Genomic DNA, 23,737 nt, shown 5'->3' on the forward strand with positions numbered 1-23,737 from the left:
GTCTGAATTTGTTTTAAAATTATTAGTGTCTTACACTTATTTAGGGACATATACATATGCTGTAAAACTATAAAGAGTAAATTGTTTAGTTTTGCCTGTTTTGATTTTATATAACCACAACCAGCTGAATGTGTTCTTCTGTAATTTGCCCTACTTTTTTGAGGTTTATTGTAGTTGATGAAATTGTGTGTCCAATTTTACAGTTAGAGAGAATTCACTGAAGAAATCAACTGCTTATGCACATTCTGGGGCTTTTCTACTAAAAGCAGTGGGAAATTTTGCTATGAATATCCTCGAATACATTTCCTGGTGCACGTGTGCAAGTCCACTCTCACAAGTATAGAGTTAAAAGGGGTAATGCTCAACTTCAGAATTAGATTTGAGCAATAAATATTCAAAAACATGAGGCAATAGGAGAAAAACAAGAGAAAAAGAAAATGCCTACTCTGCCGTATTATAAAAGGTATTGATATATTGTTTTACAAGATTGTTGTACCACCTTACACTTCCACCAGTGAGAAATGAAAGTTCTCATTATTCTACATCTACATCAAAGCTTCGTATTATCCATATTTTAATGTTTACCTATCGTGTGGGTGTGAAATAGCATGTGATTGAGGGTTTAAACAGTAGTTTCCTAATTACTATGGGATTGAACCCATTTTCACACTTCATTCTCTAAGAGGGTTGTTTATGTCTTTTGTTCATTTTTCTCTTTTTCTTTTTTTTTGATGACTCTCCTCTGTCACCCAGGCTGGAGTGCAATGGTGTGGTATCGGCTCACTGCAACCTCCACCTCTTGGGTTCAAGCGATTCTCCTGCCTCAGCCTTATGAGTAGCTAGGAGAACTACAGGTGCATGCAACCAGGCCTCACTAATTTTTGTATTTTGTTTTTTTTTTCGTAGAGACGGGGTTTCACCATATTGGACAGGCTGGTCTGGAACTCCTGCCTTCCTGATCCGCCAGCCTCTGCCTCCTAAGATGTTTTGTTCATTTTTCTACTGGATTCTTTTCATTATTAATTCTGGAAGTATTTTAATATTGTAGAAATAAATTGCTTATTCATGATATGTGTTAAACATGTATTCTGAGTATCTTCTTGAGTTTTCATTCTCAGGTGTTATAAAGAACAGGAGTTGTTAATTTTAATTTTGTCATGTTTATTAATCATTTTATATCATTAGAAATCCTTTCATTATATATATATTTTCTTTTCTTCTAAAAATTGTGAAAGTTTGCTTTTACCATTCAAGTTTATAATTGGGAATTATTTTTTGTATCTAGCTAGAAGAAGGTATCATTTTTTATTTTTTACATATGGATAACAAATTACGCCAGGAATGCTGACCGAACTGTTCATTCTTTCTCCACTGAACTATACTGCAAGTTTTGCTACATAAGATTGTTATGTGTTAAACTGTGTCCCCTCAAAATTCACATGTCATAGTCCTAATACTTAGGACCACAAAATGTGACCTTATTTGGATATACAGTTCCTGTTGATATACTTAAAGTGAGGTCACACCACAGTAGGATGGGCCTCTAATCCAGCACCCCTGATATCTTTATAAAAGGGGGAAATTTAGACATAGAGACACACACAGAGGGAGGATGATGTAAAGACCCATAGAAAAAACATGGCCAACTTCAAGCCAAGGAGACAGTCCTGGAACAGGTCTTTCCCTCACAGTCCTAACAGGCCCCCAACTCTGATGACATCTTTACCCTGGACTTTGACCCTCCAGAAGCATGAGATAATGCATTTCTGTTGGTTAGGTCATACACTCTGTGGTAATTTATTAACCCTAAGAGACTGTCAAGTATGAATTTCATAATCACCCAACAAATCCCCGTCTCTTAATGCCAGCACTTTGGAGATTAGGATTTAAACATATGAATTGTGGGGCATGCAAAAGATTCACACCATAGCACAAACTAATACAAAGATATTTTCGTTTAATTTGGGAGTCTGTCTCTACTCTCTCTGTTCTGTTGCAATGGTATATTTTTCTGTATATTCACCAAATACAGTCTTAATTTTGAGTTTTCCTACCCATTAGTAGATCTTGACATTGATTGATGTCTTATTTTCATGTCTTCAATAAAAGAATTTTCTCCATATGTGGTTAAATCATGTTTACAGTTATTTCTAGGTAAATAATTTTTTAGGCAGTATAAAATAATTTGGGGGTATTACATTTTCTGATATTGCTGACTAAGCTAAATGCATTGTTCTGTAAAGATCAATCTTAAAACTAGCCAATTTGCCACATTACAATCATTCTAATATTTTCTCTATCAATCTTGTTAGCTTCAAATGTAGATGATGATATTACCTGTGGATATTTCATGAATGTGCTTTGTTCCCTTCTTTTCAATCTTCAAATATTATCTTTTACTAATTTTTCTCATCACACAGCATTGACTCAATACATTTTATTTATCAGCTAAATAAAAGCAGTAGTAGTCAGCACTCCTCTATTCTCCCTCATTGTAAAAGAAATACTTTTAACGATTCATTATTTATCATGATGTTCCCTGTGAGATTTTTGAAGTCACCCTTAATCTGGCTAAGAAGCCTTCTGGTATGCTTATGTTTATATATTTGATAGTAATAGGGGCAGCCAAGGTAAAGTAAGCCCTTTATAGCCCAATATTTCCACTAATTAAAGCTAAAGGCTTGGAAAAATTAAAAAAAAAAAAGCAGCATCCTGAACTTCGACTCTGGCCACCGTGGAATAACACAGAAGTATCTTACATTCCTGCCTGAAAACCCTGGAGAAATGGACAAAATATACAAAATCGTTTCAAGATATCGAGCATTAGTCAAAGACGGACAATGATCCTTGAGAAACAGAAAAACAACGATGCAAATGCTATGACTTCCCCAGCTTACGGCCTGAAGAAAGTCTCTAGGTCATGGTTCAGGGAAAAGAATCCAGGCAAAGCTCAGTAGCAACTGAGTTGAGGAAAAGGAACTGAGATCTGGGAAGCCAATGGGTTTAGCTTTCAAAGGGTAGGAGAAGACTGTACAGACTGGCCTCTTCCAGAAGAGACCAGAGGCCTCTTCCAGAAGAGATCTTCTCCAGAAGAGAGGGTCCCCATGAATCTTCCTATGAGTAGTGATCTGCACATGCACGTGAGGAAATCACCTAAGCCAGGGAAGTCAGCTACCCAAAAAGATTAGAGGGAACAATCCCTGGAGATCTTACAGGGCTGGGAATAGTTGCTGTTCCCACCAGACCTTGGGAAAACATCACAATTCATGGGGCATCGAGTACAATACGGAAAAGAACATTGCCTCAGCAATAGGGAAATATTAGCTCCATAATATACAGGCAAAACATCACAAGAAAACAAAACTACAGGCCAATGTAAACATAAATTCAAGAACCAATAGGTTAATACCAGGAATGAAAGGTTGGTTTAACTTTTGAAAAATATATCACAGTAATAAGCCAATTAGAAAAATTAAAATTTCTATATATGCATAGAATCATCTCAAGAGTCATAGGAAAAGCATTTGGTAAGCCTGACGTCTATTTCTAACAACATCAGCAACCTAGGAATAAAAGGAAACTTCTTCAATCTCATGAAGATCACTTATGAAAAATTACAGGTAACATCATAATTAATGGTATAGGATTGAATGCATTCTCAAGACTAGAAAAAAGGTAAGAATGTCTGCTCTAGCAGATTCTATTCACCATTGGGCTGCGTTGTTGGGATTCACTCAGGATGATGGCAGAAATATTAAAGGGAAAAATTAGGGAAAGTTATAAGGAATACGCAGAAACCTTTTTGGACGGCCAAAAAGTCATATTGCTTGTAATAATTGAACAGCCTGAAGGCAGCCGGTTCTTAACTTAGAGCATTAGGTCTTAGGGTAAATACTAGGAAAAATAGAGGTTTCCCCAGTTAAGTCTGTTTACCCTACCTCCATTAACTAACCTGTGAAGCAGATGGCCCTCTCAGGGGGAGGTCGACCAAGGTATGGCCCCCTAATGGTATTTGCTTTAAACCAGCGTACCTGAGCTTTAATCACTTGTAGAACTACTTTTTTCACCATGTTAATTATCCACAAGTTTGTTTACTCAAAACTTCTGTTGTTAATTCTATACTAAATAAATGCCTGGAGTGCGAGCTGCTGAGGCCCTGCTGCAGTGAGAAACCTCTCTCAGTGTGCGAGCGGTCAGATCAGACACACAGCGGATTGGCAAAACAGAATATCGGTGTGTCAGTGTACGTGTTATTCATTGGTCATTTGGGTCAGGGTCTGTGGGCAGACCCCCAGCAGCTAATGCCCTCTTGTGAGAAGCAATGCCTCACTGGATATTTTAGCCAGTGCAATAAAAACAGAGAAAGAAATAACAGGCTTCTGGACAAGAAAGACAGTAGTAAAATTATCTTAATTCACAGATGACAGGTAATCTATGTAGAAAATTCTGACAAGATATGAAAGTCTTGTGTCCAAAAATATATTGTAGGAATTTAAACAACACCTGGATGCCTTCTCCATTCATGTTCTGCTGAGTCATCAAAGGCAGCCTTGAGGAGGCCCCTTGAAGCCAAGGGGAGAAGCAGGCTGGCAAGGAGAGGGATGCCCCAGGTCTGAAGAAATGAGGTAGAAGAACAGGATCTGGAGGCAGGGAACCTAAGGATGATTTACATTCACTTCCTAGAATGGAATCGAAAGGAAAATTCCACCTCTCCACACTCAAGTAACAAAAGGATCAGAAGCTTCTCCCATTGCAAATCATTCCCCCAACTCCCACTTTCCACTGCATTGCAGATGAAAAACGGAAAGTACCACTGGTTGGACCCCTCCTGCAACCAATCAAACTGGTTGTGGGTCACTACTTTATTTACATAGAGTGTAAACAAAGTAAGCAATGAGAAAAATCTAGAGGGTATTTAAACTTCAGAAAAATTCTGCAACCAGTGCTCTTAAGCCCCTTGCTCAAGCCTGCTCCCACTCTGTGGAGTGTACTTTCACTTGAATCCTGGAAGGGCTAAGAGATGGCAGGAAAAAGGCAATCAATATAGTTAAAACCTCAGAGGTGCTCCAAGGTGCATATGAGAGCCCCAGCCAGTTTTATGACAGACTCTGTGAGGGATTCCAATTATACACTCTGTGTAACCCTGAGGATGCTGAAATTCAGTGCATGGTGAATACTGTGTTTGTAGAGCAGTCCCAGGGAGATATCAGGCAGAAATTGCAGAAGTCAGAAGGCTTCACAGGCATAAATTCTACTCGGCTTATTGAAGTGACTACCAAGGTGTACATTAACCGAAATCAGGAGGCAAAGAAGGAGGCTGATCAGAGGCTTAGGAAAAAGGCTGATTTGCCAGTGGCAGCCCTCAACGGGAAGGGAAGCTGACTTTGCAAGGGGGCACGGATGTAGGCATGGATGCATTTGTGGAAGAGGCCAGTCTGGACAGGGATTCAAAAGCCGGCCGAGGCTAGAGAGAGGTGAATGTGCGTGATGCAAAAGGAAAGGACACTGAAAGGATGAATGTCCAGAAAATAATAATGTGGAGATTGGTCAAGGCTGTGGTATGAAAAAACCACTGCCCCAGGACTACAATACCAGGGTAGAACCAGACACTGACCTGATCAGGCTGGCAGGGGCTGAAGCATATGAGGACTAGGACAGACAAGGTTCCTTCTCTTTTGGCCTCCAGGAGCCCATGGTCACATTAGAATTTGGGGGCCAGCTGATGGACTTTATGGTATACACCGGGACTGAACACTTGGTAGTGACCTGGCGTATAGGTCCACTATCCAAGAACTGTACAACTATTGTAGGTGCCACTGGAGACTCAGAGAAGAAGCCAGTCTGTCAGTCACAGAGGTGTGTTATAGGAGGGCAAGACATTCAACATGGATTCCTGTATCTCCCAAATTGTCCAGTTCCCTTGCCAGGAAGACACCTTCTCCAAAATCTGCAAGTGCAGATTACTTTTGAACTTCAAAGAGATATGACTTTAAGCCTAACTCAGCCGAAACCATGGTGTTAACCCTTACTGTCCTGCAGGCTGAGAAACGGAGGCTATATGCAAAAGAGACTCCAGAACCAGGAGTAAATGAAATAAATGCATGGGTTACTTACTAAAATTCCCAAAGTTTGGACTGAAAGTAACCCGCCTTGACTAGCTGTAAATCAGGCACCAGTTGTAGTAGAAAAAAACCAGGAGCAACTCTGGTTCGGGTCCGCCAGTACCTGCTACTCCCTGAGGCCATGCGACGTGTCCACAAGCACTTAGAGAGGCTTCATAAGCATGGAATCATAGTTAAGTGCCATTCACCCTGGAATACCCCTCTCTTACCAGTGTGGAAGCTGTCTGGTGAATATAGTCTGGTGAAGGACTTATGGGCTGTGAACCAGAGTACAGTAAGTATCCATGCAGTGGTGCCAAACCTGTATACTTTAATGGACATATTCCAGCAAATGCTGCCTGGTTTACATTCCTAGATTTAAAGGATGCATTTTACTGCCTCCCCCAGCACCAAGTAGTCAGTCAATTTTTTCTTTTCAATGGGGTGAATTACAGTACCCTTGGACAAGACTCCCACAGGGATTTAAAACCCCTCCTACAATCTTTGAAGGGGCATTGGCCTCAGACCTTAAAGCCTACACCCCACCTAATAGTGCCTGTGTTTTGCTTCTGTATACAGATGACCTTCTTCTAGCAGCCCCAACCCAAGAGGACCTCTTCCAAGGAACCCAGGAACTCACGCACCTGCAGTGGAGTGCAGGATGTAAAGTGTCAGGGAAAAAGGCTCAAATCTGCTTTGAAAGTGTCCAGTATTTAGGCTTCCATGTAAGCCAAGGGAAAAGATGGCTCGGTAGTGGAGTAAAGCAGGCTGTTTGTGCACTTCCCACTCCAAACACCCAGCATCAAATAAGAGAGTTCCTAGGGGCAGCAGGGTTCTGCCGCATCTGGATCCCAAATTTCTTGCTAATGGCTGAGCCATTATATGAAGACACTAGGCAGGGAGAAAGAAGTCCCTTCTCTAGGATGCCGACCAAGGTAAGGCCTTTAAAGATATGAAAGAAGCCTTAATTCAGGCCCCAACCTCGAGACTGCCAGACCTAACTAGGCCTTTTTTTGATTGTGAGTGGAAGGGAATGGCCATAGGAGTCCTGACTCAAGTCACAGGACCATGGCATCATCTGGTGGCACATTTGTCCAGGCAACTAGATTCTGTGGCGCTTGGATGGCCCCCCCGTTTCAAGGTGCTAGCTGCCACTGCCCTACTGGTGCAAGAAGCTAATAAACTGACTTTAGGACAGCAACTGACAATCCGGGTAACACACTCGGTTATAACTTTGATGGACCAAAGTGGGCACCATTGGTTATCAAATCTGAAAGTGACTGAAGACCAAGGGCTCCTATGTGAAAATACCAGCATAAGTTTGGAGACTGTGAACACCCTAAAACCGGCTTCCTTGATCCCCATCAATCAGTGCCAGGAGGCTAGCTTGATTGCTGTGTGAAGGTGCTAGAAGATGTGTCCTCAAGCCGTAGAGATTTGACAGATTGGCCCTTCCTGGACCTGGAAGTGGAGTATTTTACTGAAGAGAGCAGTTTCATACTAGAGGGGATCTGCCCAGCAGGGTACCCAGTGGTCACTTTGGACTTAGTAGTACAGGTGAAGTCTTTGCCTACAGGAACTTCCGCTCAGAAGGCAGAGCTGATATCTGACAAGAGCTCTCTGGCTAGCAAAAGACCAAAGAGCAAATATTTACACAGATTCCAAATATGCTTTTGCCTCTTTGCATGTTCATGGGAGATTTACAAAGAAAGAGGATGCTTAATTGCAGGAGAAAAGGAAAGGAAACAAAATAAAAGGATGAAATTCTACAACTCTTAGATGCTGCATGGGCCCTGAAACAGGTGTCAGTAATGCACTGCAAAGGGCACCAAGAAGCAGGAACACTAGAAGCAAAAGGAAACAGGAAGACAGGCAAAGAGGTAAAACGGGCAGCAATGGCAACTCTACCTTCTATAGCGGAAGCCTTAGCTATGACTCTCCTTCCAGAGATCCATCTCTCGGAGACTCCAAGGTATACTCCAAATGAAGGAACCTGGTTTGCCCAGGAGACTGGGAATTACATTAAAGGAGCATGGTGAAAATTATCTGATGGGAGGCTAGTCATACCTGAAATGGTGGCCCCCAGGTTTGTGAAACAGTTCCAATAAGGAACTCGTATGAAAACAAAGGCACTAGAAACATTGCTAAGATGCCATTTCTATGTGCCATGGCTCACTGCCATTACTGAGGAGTTTGTGAACAATGTCTAACTGGTGCCAAGAACAACCGTCACCATGGGACTACCTGGTCCCCGGGAATTCAGGAAATGGGAGACACATCCTGTGAAAATTTGTTTCTGGATTTTATTGAGCTGCCTTGAGCAAGGGGGCTCTTGGATGATACATGTTGTTGTTCATTTGCACCTTTTCGGGGTGGGTCGAGGCTTTCCCTACCAGGACAGAGAAAGTATGAGAGGTAACCAAGGTGTTGTTAAAAGACATTATTCCCAGATTTGGTCTAACCCTCACTCTGGGGTCAGACAGTGGACCAGCCTTTGTGGCTGAAATACTTCAGGACTTAACTCGGCTATTAAAAATAAAATGGAAGTTACACACAGCTTACCGACCACAGAGCTCAGGAAAAGTGAAGTGCATGTAATGGACACGCAAGCAGCTGCTGAGGAAACTTTGTCAGGAAACTCATCTGAGGTGGGATCAGGTCTCGGCCATGGTGCTTCTCTGAGTCAGGTACACCACCAACAAACAAACTGGGTATTCGTCCTATGAGATCTTATTTGGCTGGCAAACCCCAATTATAAGTCACATTACAGGTGATCTCCATGTGCTTTGAGCACTAACCTTAAGGAGGCAAATGCAGACTTTAGGTATGGCCATGCAAAAAGTGCATGGCTGGGCATGGGAAAGAATGCTAAATTGGAAAACATTTTCCTCCTGGTGTGGTGAGACTCCCATGAGACATGGATAAAGTGCCCAGCAGACTGTCGCATCTGGCATACAAAAGTCCCAATAACTTATTATATTGACCATTCAGTTTCCAGGGGGCTCTAAGTCTGGGGGCCCCTGATGGAGACGTGACTATGTCTGTGCAGATATTTTGTGTGGGGAGGGAGATTCCAGCGCTGGAGGTTTGTCCTTTGAGGAATTCAGGAAGTGTGGAGGGAGCAAGGGTTTCTGGTCAAAGGGGAAAGACAGTGTGGACAAATTCCAGAAACCCAGAGGTAATAACAGAGAGTCTGCTAGGAGGAGACACTCAGGGGTTACTGGACAATCTTAAAGCTGCATGATGACAGAATCAATAACCTTCTCTGTCACTCGTGCCTTGTACTTCCGGTCTTTCTAATTCTTGCCCTGTCTGCTGGCCTTGGAGAGAGTAGTGCACCAGTCCCATTACCCCTTCAGCCCCCTACTCCCTAATCTTCCTTCATCCACCAGGTTTGCCTATTCTCTCAGGTGCCCTGCAGCAAAAGAAATTAAACAACACCAAAATAAATGGAGAAATATACCTTGTTCAAGTTGTAACTCTCAACAATGATAAGATGCTAATCATCCACTATTGAGTTAACTTGTTTTACACAATTAACACACAGTTTACACAAACACACAAACTTTGATCCAGGTATTGTGCCATACAAAAATAAAAATAAAAATAAAACTTAAAATCAATTGCAAACCCAAACCTAAAATTATACAACTTCTGGAAGAACACTTAGAAATGATTTTTGTGATCTTACATTTAGCAGAATTCTCTGATGTAAAAAACGAAAGCATGATCCACAAAGAGAAATATAGAGAAAGTGAACTTCATCAAAATTGTAAACTTTTCCCTCCCAAAACAGGACTAAGGGAATGAAAGGACAAGCTATACAGAGATAAAATATCAGCAACTATCACAAATATTATAACAAAAGCAATATGACAAAGGACTTGTTTCTAAAATATGTAAAGCCATCTCAAATCTCAGCAATAAGTAACCAGTATAAAAATGGGCAAAATATTTTAATAGGCACTTCCCAAAGAAGATAGGTGGATGATATAAACACATGAAAAGATGCTCAAATCATGAGTCATTAGTGAAATGCATATTAATACCACAAAAAGATGTCATTACATACCTATGATAATGAATGAATCAGAAAAACGTTGTGTTGAAAAGTACAAGGAACAACTGGAACTCTCACACATTGGTAGCGAGGATGTGAAATTATACAGCCATTTTGAAATCAATGTGACAATTTTTTACAAAGTTAAACATACACTTTCCATGTCAGCAATTCCGCTGCTAGGTGAACCCAAGAGAAATGACAACTACTCTTCATACAAAAACCTGCATGCAAATGTTCACAACAGCTTTATTTACAAACTCTCCAAGTGGGAAACAACTCTAATATTCTTCAGTGAGTGAATGGATAAACAGATTTTTGATACATTCACACAGTGGAATCCTACTCAGCAATAAAAAGAAAAAAACTATCAATGCAAGCAACAACACTCATGAATCTTAAGTGGAATACTCTAAGTGAAAGAAGGCAGACTCAAAGTGTATGATTCAGTGTATGTTCCATTTATATGATGTTCTGGAAAAGGTAACACTAGAGTAATGAAGAGATTAGTTGTTGCCAGGGACTGGTGTGAATAGGGGATGAGTGGGGAGAACACGGATTTATTTAGTTTCATGGAACCACACAAGGAATTATTTAGGGTGATGAAACTGCTTTGCTTCTTGATTTTGCTCATGGTTACATGGCTGTAGGCATTTGCTATAAGCCATCAAACTGTATATGAAAAAGACTGAATTTTACTGTGTATGAAATAAATGAATTTAAAAGAAACAAGAAAAGCTAAAGTCTTTCGAATAATCTGTAAGACAATTAATTTGGTGTAGGGTTTTTTGTGTTTATTTGTAACATCTTTTTTTGTATCTTCTACTTTTTCCACTTTTTCACAATTTATAAACCTTTGCTTTGTTGCCTCCTTTATTTTGATTTTTTCCTCTCATTCTATTTTCTAGACAAATTGTTTGGCACTTTTACACTCTAGTTCTGTTCTATAATTGGATGCGTTAAATTAGTACTGCCCAATAAAATTTCTGCAGTGATGGAAGTGTTCTACATCGGTACTGTCTAATACTACAGTCACAGGTGATTCTTAAGTACTTGACGTGATTAGTGCAACTGAAAATTTGTATTATTCATCTTTTTCATTATTTGATTTTATTTAAGTTGAATTTAAATTTGAATTTAAAGAATCACATGTGAACCAGGCGCGGTGGCTCACACCTGTAATCCCAGCACTTTGAGAGGCCGAGGCAGGTGGATCACGAGGTCAGGAGATCGAGACCATCCTGGCTAACATGGTGAAATCCCGTCTCTACTAAAAAATAGAAAAAATTAGCTGGGCATGTTGGCGGGAGCCTGTAGTCCCAGCTACTGGGGAGGCTGAGGCAGGAGAATGGCGTGAACCTGGAAGACAGGGCTTGCAGCGCACCGAGATCACGCGGCTGCATTCCAGCCTGGGCGAGAGAGCAAGACTCCGTCTCAAAAAAAAAAAAAAAAAAAAAAAAAAAAAAAAAAAAAAAAAAAATCACATGAGATTAGTGGCAATTGTCTTGAACAAAATAGCCCTAGGCATTTTAACATTAATATGTAACTTAACAAAGTCCAAAGTGAGTTGAATAACTCCTTCTAAGCAATACAAAGATAACGTCTATAAACGCGTCTCCTTTATTTACAGAAGAAAATCCAAAAACCTACACATGGATTTCAAAGAAGTAAAAGGCAGTGCAGCTATTTTCCAGAAAGCTATTCTACATCTCTCACACATTTTAGGAGCCACAAATGTATGGAAATGAATTCATGACAGCTCAAGAATATATGTGCCCTCTGAGTCACAAGGTTTTGTGCTGATATGGATGAGTTACTTAAGTTGGGACAATAAGATGGCAAAGAGAAGGTTCCTCAGGAAACCAGGATAGACTCATTATCGAGAAAGTAACACATCCGATATTACTGCAGCTCTATTTGTCACTATGCAGAAAGCCAGCCAGGGGATAACATGAAAAGCAGAACATAGAGACTGAACACACAAACAAGTCCTCAAAGAAACTCTACACTACTGAATTAAGAGCTCTACTGAATTCTGGAATGTCCACTCAGGTGAACCAATGAATCCATTTTATTGTTTCACAATTAGAAAAGATTTTTACTATCAATATGAAAAGCTCTTATTGATATAAATCCTACTGTGATCTTGGCACCATACTACCTTACCAGTATAAAAAGCAATATTTGCCTACCACATACTTGAATTCTCCTTACATAGCATCAAATGCAGCTATCCTGTTCCCCAAATATGTTTTCCTGTGTACATGACTTTACTCAGGCCATTCCTTCATCCTTGATACACTAGTGAAATGTTATTCATTCTTTTTCAAAAATAAATTAGTTTTAGACATACAAAATGCATAATTAACGTACATAATTAATGTATACAACTTGATGACTATGAAGATACATGATTACCACCTTCTATGACCTGGACCTATCTATCACCTCCCAAAGTCTCTTCCTGCCCGCTTATTTATTATTTTTGTAATAAGAACACTTAACATAAAATCTATCCTTTTAGCAAGAATTTGAGTGCACAATAGTGATAACTATTGGCACTCATGCTGTTCAGATCGCTACGACTTATTCACCTTGTGTAAGGAAACTTTGTATTCCTTGACTAACACTTCCGTTTTTCTCTCTTCCCAGCCCAGCAACCACTTCTACGTCTATAAGTTTGACAATTTTATATTTATTATTCATTAATACGTCACTTCTCATATGACACTGCTGTAATTTTTTAAGTCTGAATTAAGCATTCTTCTCTATGTACTCTAAAATGACTTGTTTATGTCTCAATTTAGTATTATCATTTTGCATATTTTGAGCAAAATAGTGCAGGTCAAAAACCAGTCTCTGTAGTCTGACTGCCTAGGTTCAGATCCTTGCTCTGAAGTCTGTTACTTCTGCAACTATAAGCAAGTTCAGCTTCAGTTTCTTTTTTCATAAAATAAGTATGATAATAACTACTGCATAGTTCTATTAATTGTTAAATGGGATAATCCATATGATGGGACACAATTCCAGGCACACAGTGCTTCCTCAGTAAACATTAGCTAATTATTTTGCCTGTTTATACTTTCCATGATTTTAAGTGTCTATATTATTTGTTAGTCATCTTGTTGTCTTAAGACACATTTAGCATTGTTAACTCATACTCTATCATTTTGCTTTCCACAAGCACTTATGTGTATGAGCTCCCCAAACATATTTTAAACTACCTAAGAGAAAGGCTTATAACTACCACTGTTTAAGAACTTATCTCCAAGAACCTCATATGGCACTATGGTTAGACTATCACTCCTCTGAGGAGTTGTAAAAAAGTAGATATACCTTTGAAACTTCAGGTCTAGTCCTCCGGTCATCTTCTGTGGCACTAAATGACTTGTTTTCTTCAGTCTTCATTGAATTCATGATGAGTTCAAAGAGAATATAACTAATGTCTACTAGTGGATAAGATGGAGAAACAAGGATTGAGTTTCTTCTGCCACATGAAATGTCTAAAAAAGGCAAAAAAGACAAAATCTGTGAAATAACAACTTTCAATCATTGGACATCAGGCTGTGTGGGACCTCATCTCTGATATCTGAGAAGAAAATCATATGAGATAAGCCCTATGGCTATCTAGCTTACTGTATGGAGTTTCCAAGGCATGTCTTAGAGAGGAGAACATTCAGAGTCTTGCAGTTTCCCTGAGTTGAGAGGACAAGCTGGGGGTTTGGGGAGGCCAAGATGACTGGAGCTTGTATGGCAGAGTACAAGGGAGAAGAGAGCCACAGGAGCACATAGTATCAGAGATCTGCAGTGGGCATCCCTTGAGATTTCAGCTTGGTCAATGCATGAGTAGAAAGAAGCTGTTGAAAAGGAACAGGAAAAAAAGTACCCAAGAGGAGCAGATGTAACAATTTCTGAGGGTCATACGGACTGGGAATAGATTCAGTTCGCAAAAATCTTACTAGAAAGCTTCACAATTCGTGAAGTATCAGAGAGACTACTCTGAAAGGTATTTCTTCCACAATGGGACAAAATTAGCCCTAGTTCTGCTCCCACCTAACAAATAAAAGCAAACTTTGAAATTATAAAATGGTTTCCATGTAAAATATCAAGGTACCAGAACAAAGCTCAAGAATATTGATGGGAACGTAAAAATTTCTGACACCCAAAGTTGTGAAATTAACAAAGATTGATATCTAATAAAACAATCAGCAAGTATTTAAGAAGTGGATAAATATGACTCATAATGACTAGAAACATCAGTGAATACAGACAGATCCAGAAGTGAGAGAGATGATAGAAATAGTCATCAGAAATATTAAAAATCATTACCTTGAATTTCTGGCCAAAATGGAGTAACAGGAACTGGATTTCCCCCTAGTCTGAAAGCAAAACAAAACAAAAATGGGCAAAATAGATGAAACAATGCTTTGCAAGGAACTAGACATCATGCAATTAAGGACAGTGACAACTGAGATGCATCCTACAATCCACTCTAGCAGACTACCTTGAGGGATTCCAGGCCAGTGTGGAAAGGAAGGGCAGCAAGACAAAGCCAGTTGGAATTCCAGATTTGAGGAGACAGAGGTGAGAGACCAGGGTGACAGGAGGTCACGGGCCACAGACTCTGGTGGGAGACCTACACAGAGAGGGAACTCCCGATATATGAAGAGGGTTCCCCTAAAGCATTCAGCTGTGTACTGATCAGAGCAGCAGCTGAGAAAACTTCCCAAGGCCAGGAAAGAACCACCCTAAAACTGTCATAGTCTAACTTTCCTCCAACCCTCTCCCTGTAACTCTTTTGGGGATCCCCGTTTTCTCATTTCTAGATTAAGTACTTTGGCTCAGATCAAACTTTTATTGTTCGTGTGAATTGGTTCCTCTGAGCTTTTTAAAAAGGATTCCAGATCCCACCCTCACAGACTCTGATTCAGTATGTCGGGGTGTGGCTATGGAACCTGCACTTTTACCTGCCTCACCCCGCAACTCCCCTGTCAAACATGCACCACGTTGTTTGAACAGCTGCCTCTGTCGCCGCAGGATGACCTCAATGCTTTCCTAAAGCCCTAGAACCTATGAAGGTAACCTGTGCTTGAAGCTGTGCTTGCTTACAGAAAGAGACTGGATGTCAGTAACCACCTTGCTACAAGATGGGAAAGGAATGTAGAAGCGCTACCCTAACCTGAATCCTTGCTAATTATCATACCTGAATCTCTGCCTTGGGGAGAAATGCAGCTTGCAAGGCACATATAGAGTTTGGGGGGCAACAGAAAATATGAGACTGCCACACTCAGTTCTTTCTGGAAAGCTCCATCTCTTTCCAGGAATCCTTGCTCTCCAACTACGTGCCCTAAAAGACCTTAAAAAGCACCACCACATTACACCCCAGACACTTTGAGCAGGAACTCTCCTACTCCATTCCTTGATCAGTGAATAGTTTCTGCTCTGCTCAACGGAATCTGGTCTCCTTCTATGGGCGCAAAGGGCACCGGGCAGGGAAAGGACCCAGCAGGGTCAAACGACCCTCTTGAGATTCCGGAACACCCAGACGATCTCCAAGTATCTTTTCAGGAGTAAAACTTTTGGCCTTTGAAGCTGAGACATGGGGAAGGTAATTACCACAGCTGGCGGCTGCCCAGCTCCCCATCCAAAACCTCCTTGACTTTGAGCTGAGGTCCCTCTGTCTACTGCCCTTGTTACCCATCCCCCTAAGAACTCCAGGTCCGACCAGGGAAAAGAAAAACCACTCAAGAACCAGAGAGTTTGTCCACACAGTGCACGTGCCAGCAGTCCCCGCCGCTCTGGATTCGCAAGTGCTGGAAAGACTGCTCTCTTATATCTCTCAGCTGAACTTTTCCCGCCTAGAAGGGCTCGCCTGTGCACGGCAGGAGCCTGGGAATTGACACTCTCGCTGGCCAATGAACGAAGAGTCTCTGGAGGCTGTTTTTCTCTCATTGGATGTAAATGACTCATCTCTCATTCACTTTGGAAGCCAATTATCATCGCTCCAGACATTCATGATAATTGGAAGGGATGATAATTATCATCCTATTATAATTGGAAGAGATGATAATTGGAACGGATGAGCACGGGTGGCTCTGAAGGCCGGGCCAGGGGGACTGGGCGCCAACCAGCCCACCCTCGCTATTTGTCGGGATAAACCTTCCCGGTCTCAGTAATCCCCGCCCCCGCACCACTTAATTCACGGCCAGCTCTGGCGTCCCAGGATAAACTAAGCAATCACTGCCCTGCTCCTTCCTGCTCATGGGCGTCCCCTGTCTCCCAATGGAGGCCAGGGAGGAGCTGCGCGGCAGCTGGGCGGAGTGGGAGGCGCCTGGCTGTTTCGCGCATTCCCCGACTTTTGATTGCCAGCGGGAGCAGCGCGCTGGCGGGAGCTGCAGGGCGAATAGCCCGCCAAGTTGCTTTGGTGTGCGGCAGTTGCTGCCTTTCTGCAGCTGCGGGGTGGTCGACGGTGGTGGGATGAGCATCCAGGCGGGATCCTTTGGCAGCAGCAGAGAGAGGTCCACCCGGATGATGCACAGGCCCAGGCTCCAGCGGACTTCAAGTCCCAGAGCAGGCTGCACCCGCGTCTGCGTGAAGTCTACAGGGACTTGGCCTGATCGCAAATGAGCTAACTTCGCGGAGGGGCTGGCGAACACAGACAATGCCAGCCTGGAGGAGGAAGCGGCTAGCACTGCTTAGGCCTGGTTCCCGGGACGCGCGTTACTGAGTGCTGTACTTTACCCTTCGGATGAAGACTCCAGAGTTCGGCCTCCCCAAACTGATATCAAAGAAGTGCTTTGCATGGGGCTTGAGAGAACATCTTACTGTTTAAGAAAAGAACGTCTTACTGTCTAAGAAGTTGAATAGAAGGAGATGCCTTCAGTATCGGGTGTTATTTTTCAGAAGATGGTCAAAGGAGAGAAGATGGTTGATTAAGTGGGGATGGTGACAATTATTTTCTAACTCATAGAAGGACAGATGTTTATGTAACAGTTGATAGTTTTGGTGGAATAATCATGAGCATGTTTTTGAAATTAATGTAAAATATACAGAGACCCCTAAAATCACTGCTTAAATTACACGGGTCTTGTGGTGTTCGGAAAGAGCAAATTTTGGAAGTATAATTGTAAAAATAATGTCATACAGACAAAGAGAAGAGAAAACTTAACGACAGCTTTCTCAAATCGCTGTTATTCTTGAATCATCTGAAAGCAGTACACGTGTCTGGCACCAATATACATCAGAGAGTAAATAATTGCACAAGGAGACTTGATCCTCTTTTCTTGTAGAATCTGGAGGAAAAAAATCTATGAAAAGCAAGAAGTGGTAGAGAATGATGTTGTCGAAATTGCCTGACATCACTGGAGATAGAGAATTTGCCCTGGTAAAAGGAGCTCCTCAGGGAGGAGCATCTGCACATTTCATTAGCATAAAGCCCCAGGTGGGCCATATGAAGAAGTCTGGATTTTGCTATAAATGTGAAATTTATTTTAAATGGAGGATTGGAAGCAAGGGGGTAATAGACCCTGACATAGTTTTAAAAATCACCCTAGCAGCGTTTGTGCGGGGTACAAACTCTGGGAGGACAAGAAGAGATGTGGAAGGGACAAGGCAGCTAAGAGACTATCCCAGGATTGCAAAGATGTTGGAGTCCGTCCTCAGATGGTAATGGTGGAAGTGTTAGAAATGGCTGGATTCCACATTTATTTTGAAGGACCAGCCCATGGAATTTGCTTATGGATGTTGTATAAATAAGAGAAACAGAGCGCTCAATGATGATTCCTGGGCTTTTGACTTGAGCAACTAGAAGGATGGGGAAGTTTGAGGACGGAGATGCTGTGTATGCCAGGAGTGGGGTGTGTGTGTGTGTATGTGTGTGTAAAATTCTACTTTTGACATTTTGAATTGGAGATGCTATCGACTCTGAAAAATAAGGAGGGAAGCGGACATTCAACACATTATGACAGTAAGATGGGGAAGCTGGGACCTATGATGGTAACAATGTTGTCTATTAACTGAGTTTTTTTTTTTTTTTTTGACACAGAGTCTTGCTCTATTGCTCAGGCTGGAGTGCAGTGGCATGATGTCGGTTCACTGCAACTTCAACTTCCTGTGATCAAGTGATTCTCACAACTCTGCCTCCTGAGCAGCTGGGATTACAAGTGTTGTCACCATGCCCAGCTAAGTTTTGTTGTTCTACAAGTGATGCGGTTTCACCATGTTGGCCAGGCTAGGGTCAAACTCCTGGCTTCAGGTGCTCTGCCTGCCTCAGCTTCCCAAAGTACTGGGATTACAGATGTAAGCCACCGCATCAGGCCTAAGAAATATAACTAAAGTACAGGGAAGGTTAAAAGGGAGAAGAAAGTTCACAGAGAGATATCACGGCAAATGACAAGTAGAAATCCTGCCTCGTTTCCCATAGCCCCGTGTCTTAGATTCCCTGAATTTTACCTCCCAGTGGATCACACTTCTCCCTTTTTAATGGCACTCCAAGCAGCACTGCTGCACACCAATTCCTGAGCTTCTCTGCTTCTTGAGCTTAGGAATAGTTATGCTTCTACTTCTTTTTTATTTGCTTATCACTGAAGCAGCAACTGAACCACACAATTGGGATAAGTAACCTGATGCCATCTTGGGAGCAATCTTCTATTTCTTCCTTACGTATAAAACTGACCCTCACAGAGAAACTAACTGTGTAGAGTGATAGGTCCAGAGTAGAGCGATAGGTCCAGAGTAGAGCTCTAGCTTTGCCTTTCCCTTTGCAGCTGTGCTCTGAAAGCTTTGATGCAATCCCACTGCAACAGGAATCAGTGACAGAGTAGGAATACTCAGGGAATCTGTTGGGCCACCAAAGAAAACTCACTTCTAGCTAATGCTTATATGGGGCTATGGAAGATGTCTGACATCCCTGGGGACAGAGTGTTTGCCCTGAAAAGGAACGTTCCCTTGGCACAAAGCATCTTGTTGGCTGGATTTTATTATAAATGTGACAAGAACTCTTTTGGCCCATAACTGGTGGTTGGGTCATTTTGTGTTTTGCAAACCCATAAAGAGGAAAAGGCCTCTCATGTGGTTGGGAGAGGTGGGAATGGATCATGTGCTAAGGTCAGGTCTGGTGAAGTTAGGGAATAAGGCCAGTGTTTACAAAGAGTGATTCCTTCATGAACACCTAAAAGATGCTTTTGAACCCTAACAGTAGGATGATGTCTGTATTTAGAGGTGCAGATGACATGTTCTAGGAATACGGAGGAAGGCACCACTGCCTCTACCTTGACAGTATATCACAGAGAAAGATTTGTGTTTCGACTAGATGGCTGAGAGATGAGTAGGAGTTTGATAGAAGAGAACAGGGGAACTGTCTGGCTGTACAACGGCAGAAGTGTCAGGAAAGGCTGAAGAGAATTGGCCTCTGGGGGTGGGTTATAGATATGGACCTGGGCACCACATTCTGGACTTGCAATGGGGTATATAAAGATTAGATGGGATGGTCTTTTCCTCTCCTCCCGTGGGTTCATAGTGGGCCCACCTCACTCACTGCTGCAAACAAGCTGCCCCCATTTGAGAGAGAGCTGGAGTGGGGTCTCTAAGCCTCCAGCAACCACTTAGGAGCCAGCCTTGATGCCCCAGCAGCAAACTCTTCCCATGGAGACCCCATAGTCCATCCTATCTTGGGAAGACAACGCATGCATGGGGAAGGTAACATTCCCCTTCAGACTCCAGAGGCTCCAAGGAGCCTGTCTCTCTCCTCAAGAAAAGAAATATTCACTGAGCCGCAGGTGGAGGTGAACATGCTTTGGGACCAACAGGTGGCTGGATGGTTTCACCTCCACAGTCATACAATGGTACTGGGAGATGAATGGGGGTAGGGCGATCTAGAATTAGCTGAATCTCAACTTCCAGTGGGGCGGAGCTTGGTAGTTGACTCATTGTGGCCCCATTTAATATTCACAGTCACCAGTTGGGTTAGGTGTGACTGTTGCTCCCATTTCACAGATTAGGACAGGATAGTTTGCTAGAGGTCACAGGACTAGTTGGGGAAAGGAAAGGGAGTCACGTAGGATTTTAACCTTAGAGCCTCACGTTTTCTTCGGCTCTTTTAGGAAGACCTTGGGCAAATTCCTTTCTCTCTTTGTGGGGGAGTCTCCACTCCTTATTTGTAAATTAAGGAGTTCTTCCAGTTTGTGATTCTCTGTACTTTAACTTGGATAGGTTTTTTAAAATGGTGATTATAGGAACTCCACTATATTTAAGTAGAGTAGGTCTAGGGTGAGGCTCAGTAATCTGCAGCTTTGAACAAACCCTGGCATCAACAAAACTGGCTGAGATACTCAGGCAAAGTTTATGAAGCATGAAAATCTTATTGCGAGCTGTCCAAAACACATAACGCTGAGCTCCATCTGCAAAGATCCTGTTTTGATACCCTTGGTTGGACTGTGGCTGGATAATTTGCATTTGTCAGAAGTGAGGCCAGTCAGCTGGTCAACCACCCCACCTGTGGCTCTGTGACCCTCCCCGGGTGTCCGCGGTGCTTCTTTATTTGCATCTTGTGGTAATGACATCTGCGCAGGCAGCCCCTTTTTAGCACCGCCCCTGGCATGCCAGCCCAGCCCTTAAAAACCGAGCCCAGCTCTGGGTTTGCAGATACTCAGGGTAGGGGAAGGGGCCTTTCCTCATTTGGTGTAGTCCCACATGCTGCCATATGATGGCGCCAGAGAACGCGCCTACCAGGATAGGGCGGGGCCAGGAGGCGAGGAAGTAAAAAAAGCGACAAGTGAAGATTGACATCCGTTAATGCCAATGGTAGCTCAATCTTCGTTTCTCTGACTCCCAAGCTTCCCATTCGCTTAGGAGGCTGCATTTGTGGCGCTAAAAAAAGGGATGGGCGTGGGAGATTCCAGGACATGTGCTCGCTGAAGATACAACTGTTAGTCCAAGGTAACTCCCGCTCATAGTGGCTCAACCCTCTTTGTCAATTCACCTGGCTCTAAGTTAACTAGGGCTGCTCCACCTGTGTCTAGGGAAACCTACTCCCCATCGCGCTGGGTTTTTTGGAGTTTTTAAAAGGGTCTCGGGGTAAAGTCAGTGTGCTTTTCCTTTTCTCAGCAGGGAAGTGTTTCTGGTGCTGAGAGTAGGGAGCTGCTGGGAGGGAGTAGGGGTGAAGAGAGAATAGGGAGAGAGATAACAGGTGTGAAGCGTCCCTCAATGCCAGGCATTCTGCTTTGGCACCTTCCATAAGTTTGTCTCAATCATCTTTCTGCAGAATTCATTTTCTGTTTCACAGATTAGGAAACCTCAACTAAGTGGCCCAAGGACAGTCCTTGGATAATTTTAATTTCCGTCAGACATCAAAGCCTACGGTCTTTTATTTTGCAGAGGGTGCTTTGGCAGGATTTCAATGCACGAAGGTCTTGGGAATCACTGCTCCTCACTCACTGATCCATCCTGCTGTCCACTCATTCATTCACCCGTTCATTTCTTAGGGGCTCATCTGGAAGTCATGGGGCTGGATGATACTAAAAATATGAAAGGGACTCTGATGTAAAGTAGAAGAGATTTTTTAAAAAGATTTACACAGAATTCCGGTGCCCAGGATTGTTTCCATTTTCCTGCCCAACATACTACTGATATCTATTATGTTCCACATAATATGATGGATTCTGAAGACACAGAGATGTGTGAGATCTATCCTTGCATTTCAGAAGCTCGTTGTCATAGGCAAGAGTAATCTCTGAGGTTTAAATTTACATATCTCTTTTTTAACAAATTGAGCATCAACTCTATATATTCTACGGTAATTAGTTTACTAAATAATTATATATTACACACACTTAATTTCTTATTTTTTAGATGAAGTTGAATGAAAATGGTGGCTGAAATATGTTCTTTGTTCATCCTAGTGGACCATCTTGGGTACTTCAGACTGCAACTCTACACTCCTGTTATGTGCTTGGCTCTATTCCTTCTTTCTGCAGCTCTCTGTCAAATGCCAGGCTTGTAGGGAGACCAGCCCTTACCCCTTCTTGTTTTCTCTCCTTTTTACCTGCTCCTATCTGAGGCCTGTTTTCCCATTTATTTGTTGTTCTTTCTCCCTCCATCATCTGCTGTCGTCAAATCATGTGTTGTTTTTCACAAACTACATCAGAGTTTATAGGAAATATGTTCACTGTTTTTTTAATTTTTGGTTTGGTTTCTGCCTCCCTGCTCCAGAATGTAAGCTTCAAGAGGGGCAGTGAGGAGTTCTGAACACCCGTGACTGCCTGAGAAACGGTTGGGGATGGAGGGAGACAGCTTTGCCGGGTACATCCTGAAATCCCCTGAGGTGGGGGTGGGAGTGCAGGGAAGATCATGGGATGTCCATTCATTTTATGAAGTTGAAGTTGAGTTAAATCCATTATATCCTGTGATGTTGTTTGTTAATCTCAACCAGAAGCCCTCATCGCTAGTCATCCACTTTTTGCTACCTTTGTGACCTTGAATGAAGGTTCAAGGTTACCTTGTTTCTTTGTACCTCAGTTTCCTTATGTATAAAGTGGAAATAATTAAATTTGGTCATCCTAAAATGTGATGTCATAGAGAATCAATCCCTTGAGGGTAACAGACAAACATTTGTCCATTTATAAGGCTGGAGAAATTATATTCTTGTGAGGGTCAAAGAAAGATATTTGTGGATTTGAGAGTCTCCAGATATTTTACTGGTAGCATATTTACATGCAGAAAATAGTGAAGAAGCAATTTTAACTAATTAAATAGGAATAGAGGTTTCAGATAGGAGCAGAAAATAAGGAGAGGAAAGATTGGTGAGTAAAAATTACTGACAAATTTTATGTAGAGGGTTAACTCTAAATGGACAATGATGGGCTCTCTGGGAACATATAAGAAAAGCTTTAAAGAAGGATTCCTTAAATAGATGTGACACACTGCAAGGGAAATTCTGTGACACCTGGAACTAAAACACGTGGAACAAAAATATTGGGCTCAGGGGGTTGAACGGTAGAGGAATAAAACATTTTGTATCACATAGCACACTCATCTGGATCGGAGGAGGGAGCAAAACAGGGAAATGAATCTATTGGAAGATGTCAAATTATTGAGGTAAAGGAGGAAATGGCGAATAGCTGTTCCTTTATTTTATATAATAGTGAAAAAATTTGTGTTCAATTATGACCACTAGAAACAAATACTAATGATTGAAGAAAAAGTTAATAAGGGAATATGGTGGAGAAGTGAGCTAATAAGAGAAATTGGTGGATAAGTGAATTAGTAAGAGTCCACAGTGGAGGCAATTTCCTCTTTTGAAAAACATTATATTTTGAATATATGCAGGATATACTTTTCAAAAGAAAAAAAAGTGCATATTGGGGAATCAGTTTTCACTCATGCTCGAGACACTGAATACTTTTCCATAGATAATCTAGGCTATACAAGCATAATAATGCCTTTTCAATATATTTTTCCAGCAACTAAGAAGTTCAGTGTTTGTAATTGTAATAAGAAGCATGCTGATCTGACCTGTAATATAGTTTTACTTTAGATATATGTCTCATAAATAGTATTTAAGAAGTCAAGGAGTATGCTT

At 41.9% G+C, this 23,737-nt stretch overlaps 1 long non-coding RNA gene across 1 annotated transcript in view; it reads left to right on the forward strand.

Annotated features, from left to right (window-relative positions):
- LOC134740325 (uncharacterized) overlaps nt 1–1,059 on the forward strand; it is a 103,319-nt gene extending 102,260 nt beyond the window's left edge. The window contains exon 3 of the long non-coding RNA XR_010127720.1: nt 907–1,059. This is a non-coding gene — a long non-coding RNA (uncharacterized LOC134740325). The remainder of the gene's footprint in view (nt 1–906) is intronic.
- Nucleotides 1,060–23,737: the final 22,678 nt, after the last annotated feature.

This window comes from Pongo pygmaeus, chromosome 9, assembly GCF_028885625.2.
Source record: "Pongo pygmaeus isolate AG05252 chromosome 9, NHGRI_mPonPyg2-v2.0_pri, whole genome shotgun sequence".
Lineage (NCBI taxonomy): Eukaryota > Metazoa > Chordata > Mammalia > Primates > Hominidae > Pongo > Pongo pygmaeus.